The 8,428-nt window shown below is 47.6% G+C and overlaps 1 protein-coding gene across 1 annotated transcript in view; it reads left to right on the top strand.

Moving 5' to 3' along the window:
* The first annotated feature begins 7,985 nt into the window (after nt 1-7,985).
* The window catches only part of LOC123108027 (putative B3 domain-containing protein Os08g0325100), a 4,600-nt gene continuing 4,157 nt past the window's right edge, over nt 7,986-8,428 (top strand). The window contains exon 1 of the mRNA XM_044529894.1: nt 7,986-8,117. The gene's annotated coding sequence lies outside the window, so the exon portion shown is untranslated. The remainder of the gene's footprint in view (nt 8,118-8,428) is intronic.

Genomic DNA, 8,428 nt, shown 5'->3' on the forward strand with positions numbered 1-8,428 from the left:
TCGAACGCCCCGCGTAACAGCAAGAGATCGACGGGCAGAGTCGGCACCGGCGGCAGGGCGATGACGAACTGGCAGGAGAGCGCCGATGGTGGGGCGACGATGTACGCCAGCGGGGGCAGCGGAGCCGAGCCGTGCAGCAAATCGGGATGGGCTGGCCGGGCCACGCTGTAGGGCGTCGGTGGCGGGACGGCAGAGGCGGTGGCGAATAGGCCGGAGGACGCCATCGCTGATCCGACGGCGGTGGTCGACGGCATAGAAGATGTGCGCGGCGACGGCTGCTATAGAGATGACGCGATGCAGCAGCAGGTCACGCGATGCGGGCCTGGCGGGTATGCAGCAGCAGGCGCGTAGCAGTGGGTATAAGAATCGAAGGAAAACAAATCTGATCAAACTAGTATGCAACAGTACTAGGAGATGACGTGAAGTAGTACTTGATGATAATTTGTCTTCGCGTGGAGTAGAACACGGGACTTGCAGCAGCCCGGTACAGGAGAAAGAGCTGAGCGGCGGGCGGCTTGGCGGCTAGCAAGTTGGGGCGCGTGAGGAAGTGCGCGGCGGCGGTGGCGGTTCAGCCTGTACAAAACCAAACCGAAAACCAAAAATCAAACCGAAAAAAATAAAACCGAACCGAATTTCGGTTTTTTCAGGTTTTGGTTTCAGTTTCAGTTTTCAATTTTTGAAACTATATAGCCTTCGGTTTTTTTGGTTAGAAACCGACGGTTTTCGGTTAAACCGAATTAAACCGAAAGTAGCTCCACAATGTGAAGATATTTAGTTTAAGCTAGAGCCACCCCTCCTTTTATAGCCTTGTGCCCACCGCGCTTCAGCTCCATACGCGAGGTGTACTAAACGTTGCAGAGACCAACGACCTGAGCACCTGGCGCTTCATTTTGCTTTCTTGGGCCTCGATTATCCAGCCCATAAAGAAAGGCCGGCCGGCCGCTGGAGTGGGTCGTGGCTCCTGGGTCAAACTCTTTTCTTTCTTTTTTTTCTTGCTCCCTCACGTAATAAAAAACCTGCCTAATCCTCGTATCTGCTGTAATGCCCAGGAACAAATCATGTCCGCCACTGCCATCTAATAATGAACTAATCCACGTAGGCATTTCTTACAAGAAAAATCTTACATACATGGCTACATGCACACACCGAAACATGTGACCAAAAATATTTGTTGTTCATTCAAAAATTCGCGTCAACTTTGGTTAATTTAGTTATTACCGAAACCAAACCGAAAGCAAACGGTTACAACCGAAACCGAACCGTATCTCCATATAAAACCGTATAAACCGAAGTATAAAAACCATATAAACCAAAAACCGTATAAACCGAACCGAATCAAACCAAAAAACCAAAAAAATCGAATGCACAGGCTGAGCGGCGGTAGTGGAAGGTGAGGATTAAAATCTAAAAACGGATACCATGTATAATGTTGTAATTGCACGATATATTGCTCTTCATGCATAGGCACATATATATGATGTACAGAGGTGGGTCATGGACCTCAACTATATAAGAAACTAGGAGGTGGACCCAATACACAACATGCACATAATACATATACTCAACAAGCATGTTGCAATTAGTACTCGAAGTATGTCCCAACGTTCAATCTTATCTCGTCTTTACCTCTCCGGTCCAATATGCCTTCACATAACAGACCATGTTAATCGAGATCAGACTAGATGTCACCAATGCCCTCTGTTATTTCTGAACTAATCTTCCTGCTGTGTATCTGGCATTCTGCATGTCTGCATTTCACATCAATGCGACAAACAAAACTATGTCATGTTCATTCATTTCTCCTTAACCTATAACTGTAAAGAAATTAATTGACTTAGTACTGTAAAGAAATTAAACTTATATTGCCTGTCCATTTTCCTACAGGATGCTGATGGTGGCGTCCATTCTACTGCGGAGTTGATTCGGAGGGTCACATTGTAGTTTCCGACGATGATGAAATTGTGCAGAACGCTTCTGGAAAATCCTTTGCACCGTTCCCCAAAGGTGTGCCTAGATTGCAACCAAGCAAGCAAAGATGCCAATCATCTCTGTATTCTTTCTCATTCTCTGATGGCCAACAGTCGATTATTTTTGTTGACAGGTTTCTTCTTCACGACTTTCTGGGACTGCAGAGCTACGAGCATCCTCATTTGGTGCCGAGGGTTGACGGCAAAGGGAAGGTATGCGGCACAACTTCCCAGTCGATACACAGGCCAAGAAAGATACCACCAACTCGTACCGTTTTGTTTAAAGTTTCCACTCCAACAAAAAAACTGCTTTTTCTTTGGAACAACATACGGAATTGTCGTCGCTCTGCCTTCTTGATCATTCTACCATGATTCAAAAATATCATTTTTTATACAACTTCTTAGAAATTTATAGGATGAGACCATCACAAAAAGTAGGACAGACGATATTTGTTAACGGGATTAAACAATCAACGCTTATATCCTAGGGCATGATTGCACATAGAGGTACTAAATTGGCGGTAAAGCCCACTGAGGCCACTAGATGCATCTCGGGCATCACGTGCTCGGACTATGTCTTGGCCGTACCGATTCCTATTAGGAATCGCCTACGGCCGAGCAAACCGAGCTAACCCATCAACACATTCGTTCACTGCCGTTCTTACGTCGCTATAGTTCGCTCGCTCGATCCTTTTTTTTTCATTTTCTTTGATAAACCTCCGCGTTTTCATTAATTTTGTCATTGGTTTTTCAATTTTCCTTCATTATACTGTTATATCTTTGGTTTTCATTGATTTTCTTCAGGTTTTTTTTTCCTTTCTTCATTATACTTTTGGTTATTTTTTCTTTCTTTCTTGGTTTCCTTCGTATTCCTTGATTTTATTTACTTTTTTGTTTCTTTCTTAGTTTTAATCAGTTTCCTTTTTTGACACATGTCTATTTTTTGTGAGTGCACAATATTCATCTTTTAGCACACAAGTGGAACATTTTTTGATACACTTTGGACATTTCAAATACATAATGTACATTCTTTTCTTAAAATAAATGTTTGAAACACTTTTTTAATACATAGTAACATTCTTGGAATACATCTTGTACATAAATTTATTGGAAATAAATATTTTTTAAACAGCACGAACATTTTTTATATGTATAAAATTTTAAAATCTCCAAGAATATTATTTTGGGAACACATGAATATTTCTTTAAAATGTCACCTGCATTTTTTAATTAGAAATAAACATATTTTTAAATTTGTATAAATAATTTTATAAAAGGTCACAAACATTTTTTTATCATGGGAAATTTTCTTTAAAATGTCACGTACCTTTTTTAATGGTAGGATACATTTCTGCATTGGACGCAAACATTGTTTTATAATGTATACACTTTTTTTCTAGAATGTCTACAAGCATATTTTGACGCTCATGAACATTTTTTTTAATTGTCACATACATTTTGTGAATGTATGAAGCAATTTTTTGTAATACACAAACATTTTTTTAACATTTGACAAACATTTTTTAATTGTCACGTACATTTGTTTTAAATGTGTGACATTTTTTAAATATCACAAAGAATTGTTTTACACCTGATTAACATTTTTCTATACACATTAAACATTTTCTAAATACATGATTAACATGTTTTCAAAATTTTATGTAAAGTGTTTCTTTAGTATACATATTTATTATATTTCGAAATATAAACAACAATAGTAAATAAATAAATAAAAAACACAAATATGAATTAGATCACAAATATCAGCATGACGCGGCCATATGGTTACCGGCCGGCTCAGCGGCGGCTCCGACGACCCTGTGAAAGGAATCGCTGCGGGCGGCACATAGGTGCGCCTGCCATCACGTCAGAGTCAGTCTAGTCACCTTCGCGTGCATACAAACCATTGCCTTCAGTTCATGGATGTTGCGTTGAGCATATCCGTGTCTGAGTATTTTTTTTTTTTTGTGCTGCCTCATGGTGTATTTATCACAAGATGTACTTGTCCGATCCATGTACAATTCAAGATTCTACGGTGTACTATACTTTATACTTTAGTTCCATTCCATGGACGGCTGATTAGGTGTGTCAGATAAGAATGGTATATGTGAAGTATCGTATGTATAGCCGGAGTCGTTTATTTATACAGTATAACTGATCCGGATTGTATGTGCTCTACTTCGTCACCTAAAGTCTGACTATGCTCTTAAGTTTAATTGACACCGATTCCAGTAAGGTAAGCGCCAGTAATACTCCCTTCCTTCTGGTTGAAAGGGTCCAATTCAAAAATCTTCCCAGTCAAGGACATAAATTTTTCTGTTTACAAAAGCACTTAATTAGTGTGCTCGTTTTTCTCAAAATATTATTTTCAACAATGCACTAATTACAACACATGCATGTGCGACCATTAAATGACCAAAGACTTTTACATGCATGAGTGAGTTTCCAGGGACTTTTGTTTCCTGGGACTTTTTTGTGTAGGGACTAGAAAAAGTCTCGAAATATGAACATATGATGGTGAATAATAAAAATAAGACTAACAAAATGGAAAACAAAATGAGATACTCCCTCCGTCCTTGAAAGAGTACAAACTATCTCAAAGTTTGATCAAGTTTGTGCAAAAATATACGAGTGTTTGTAAAACCAAATAGGTATATGATGAAAATATATTTTTATCGTGAATCTAATGCTACTAATTTAATGACATAAATGTTGGTGTATTATTTTTTAAATACCGTCAAACGTAGAAAAGTTTAACTTTCCAACAAAGTTGGAAGTACACTATTTTACGGACGGAGGGAGTAGACCCTTACTACCTTGCGAACCAACTTTTGGTTGGATGGTTAGGACGACAGTGGTATTCCTAGCCTATTAGGGTTCAAGTCTTAGACTTGACTTTATACTCACATTTTTCTGGATTTATCTGAGTCTTTTCGGCGATGTTCGTTGAGAAGATGTTTCCGTTGAGTACGAGACGCTTGTGGTGACCTTATCAACCTTAAGATACTATGTCGACTTATTCTTTGGGAGATGCTCATAGGGGTAGGGTGTCCATGTGTGTGTGTATTCATAGGGGAAGTGTATGCTTGTGTATGTGAGCGACTTTGATTGTACTGGATTCTAAAAAAAAGACCCTTACTACCTCTGTTTTGGTTTATTAGTCCTCGTCATATTTTGGGTCAAAGTTTGACCACATATTTGACTGAAAATATTAATGAATGCCTCCAAAAATTGTAGTTTTGGATTCATATTTGAATGTAGTTTTTTATATAATTTCTGCGACGTACAGTATAATTTATACTTTATAAGTTAAAATCATATTCAAAATATGACACGACGTACGAGAAGGCTAGTTAACCAGGATTGGGTAGTAAAACGGAAGGGATGGAGTACTAGTCATCATTAATTTCAATAAAAAGCAACCCATTGGGAGTTGAAACAACAAATGCTGAGGTGTTGAGGAGGAGGAGGTGGACTATTAGTACTGCTGGAGGAGCTCTCTCCGGTGAGCGTCACCACTCACACCTACTGGCATAGTAGCAGAGGCCAGCGGAAGCGGAAGGCAGCGAGAAGGAAAAAAAAGTGGCATGATAAGCAAGGTAATAATCGCTAGATGTAAAATCTAAGTGCATCTCCGGCCACGCCCCCAACAGGCCCTTTCCAGGCGTTTTTGTCGCGCCGGCGCCAAAAAAACGGCCCAGTCGCGCCCCCAGAAACCCGTTTTCCGCCGGCTCGGGCCAAAACTGGTGCCGACGGACCCAGACCAAACCCGGTGCCCTGGGGGCGCTTGGTGAGCCGGCACAAGCGAAAAAGGCGCATGGGTCCGCCCTGGCGGCATCCCGAGGGCCTTTTCCCGCCGTTTCTTGACGCTTTTCCCTCGCATCCCTCCTGCTCGCTCGCCTTCCTCCCGTCATTCCTTCCATTTCTCCCGCCAAACCCCCTCCCGCTCGCCTTCCAGTCGCCGCCATGCCGCCGAAGAAGTACGCCATGCCGCGCGCGGCGGCAACCACGACTGGCACCGTAGCCCAGCCAAAGCAGAGGAAGCCGAGGGCGCCGCCATTGAAGCCACCGGGCATGTCGAACGCCGAGTGGAGGGTGGAAGTTCAGCGACGCGACGCAGTCACCGCCGACCGGTGGAACAGGGCCATCGCCAAGAAGGCCCGCGATAACGCGGCGCGCGCGGCGGCGTCCTCCTCATCGGTCGACCACGCGGGGATGATGAATCCACCCGTCGTCAGCCACGCCCAGTACGCGCCCTGGGGACAGCAAGGCGTCGGATCTCCATGGGGATCGTCGTCGCCCGGCTACGCCGACGGTGACGCGCACGGTGGGTTCAACCCAAACGTGACCTTCCCCCATGGTCACCCCGCGACGCGCACACCCTCGCCCGCCTTCGTCGGCGTGCAGTACCCTTCATACAACTACTCGCCGCCCGTCTACGCGTCCACACCGACGCCCCATCTCCGCCGTGGACCGCTGCCCTTCTCACACCTCGGCGACGCCGACGACACAGGAGCCGACATGGACGACATCATCGCGACAGGATCGACCGCGGCCGCCGTGTCTCCCGGGTTCGCCACCCAGGACGAGGTAGTGGATCTCAGCGGCGACATGGAGGCCGAGCTCGGCTACGTCTACGGCGAGGACGCGCACGAAGCGCAGGAACCCGAGGAGGAGGAGGAAGAGGAGGAGCCAGCTCCTGATCCGACGAAGGGGCGCCAGAAGAAGAAGCGAACGGCTAGGACAGGCGAAGCGCGCATCAAGTGGACGTCCAAAGAGGAGGAATGCCTCGCCGAAGCATGGAAAGTCGTCTGCCTCGACCCGACCACCGGCACCAAACCAGAGCTTCGAGACGTACTGGGACCGCATCAAGGCCGAGTTCGACGAGCGGAAGCTCGTCGATCCCTACTTCAAAGGCGTCTACATGCAGCACGGCTCAGAGGCGATGGCGAACCATTGGGGGCATATCCAGGGCGCGTGCAACAAATGGCATGGAATCGTCGAGGATGTCGTGGCTCGCCCGGAGAACGGCGCCAGCGTTGAGGATCAGGTACGCACGCCGTTCACCCGCATCTCTTCGTCGTCTACGCCCACCGCCCGCCAACTGTTTGTTCCTCCGCGCAGTTGCTGCGCATGTTCACCATGTATCGGCGCGACAACCTCGACGCCGACTTCAAGTTCCTCCACGTCTACAAGCGCATTGACAAGTGCGAGAAGTGGGCGGAAGTCCGACGTACCCTCGACAAGGCCAAGGAGACATACAAGCCGGACGTGATGACTCCGGGCGCGTCAGAGGGGCGGCCGGACGGCCACAAGTTGGCAAAGAAGGGGAAAAACGCCGACGCGGCAACCGCGCGAGTGCAGGAGTCCATCGAGCATTGCCTCGCCGACGCCCAGGCCCGGGCCGTCCTACTGAAGAGAAGACCGAGGCGCGGTGGTCGTCGCTGATGACGAACAGCGCCATCAAGCTCGACCTGCTCCGGACCAACGTCGACCTGCTCCGGACGAACGTCGCCGCGAAGAAGAGGAACACCGACATGGCTTTTCTGATGGGCGGGGCGGACATACTCCAAAGCAACGACGAGCAGCTCAGGGCGTGGTACATGGCGGAGCGCGGCCTCATCCTGAACCAGATGCAGACGGCAACGCCGACGACGCCAGCTCCCGCGCCCACGGCCGCACGGACGCCAAGCCCGAATGACGCCTCTACATCGCCGCCCAGCAGTACCGAAGCCGCGCCGACACAGCCCAACACCGAAGCAGCTCCGACACTGCCGAGCCCGCGCACGCCGACTCTGCCAACGCCTGGAGCCGACCCCGCCGAGTGATTCGTTGCGCACGCGAACTTGCGGCGTGCGGCGCTCTGTTTTTTGTAACGCCAGACTACGTCCGATCGCCGGATTTGTGGCGTCTTTTGTGAGCGGGAACGACCTAGTTCAAATTTCCCGCATCCGGGGGCCAGCGCTTGGGGGCGTGACTGGGAGTTAGGTCGCCCCCAGGGGCCGAACTAGCGCCGGCACGCCCCCAGGCCGCTCTATTTAGGCGCTCTGGGGGGCCGAACGGCTGGAGATGCCCTAAGCATTGCATTCCCAGTTCCCAGTCCCAGAATAACTCTTCGAAGTGGCTTCTTTCGATTTAGGTGTCGATGGGGTTGGTGATTCTTTCTGAAAACCCTCTTTCTTCTGTTCCTCTACTAGTGCTGAATTTCCCAGATGATTTTCACCGTTCTTTCCTTGGGTCTTTGCGTGATTCTGAATCCAACATCGAATTTCCCTTTATTAGTAACGTGATCGACGCAAGTACATTTGTGCGTGGAGAGATGAGATTGGGGAGCGTGACGGCGACGTTCCGATGCATGCCGGTGGCCACGCCGTGTCTGCACTGCACGCGCTCTCGATGGGGGAGCACTCCAACACGCCGAAGAATCAGCCGCCGGCGTGGAGGTTGGTGCCGGAGGATCG

The sequence above is a fragment of the Triticum aestivum genome, chromosome 5A (genome assembly GCF_018294505.1).
Source record: "Triticum aestivum cultivar Chinese Spring chromosome 5A, IWGSC CS RefSeq v2.1, whole genome shotgun sequence".
Taxonomy (NCBI): Eukaryota; Viridiplantae; Streptophyta; class Magnoliopsida; order Poales; family Poaceae; genus Triticum; species Triticum aestivum.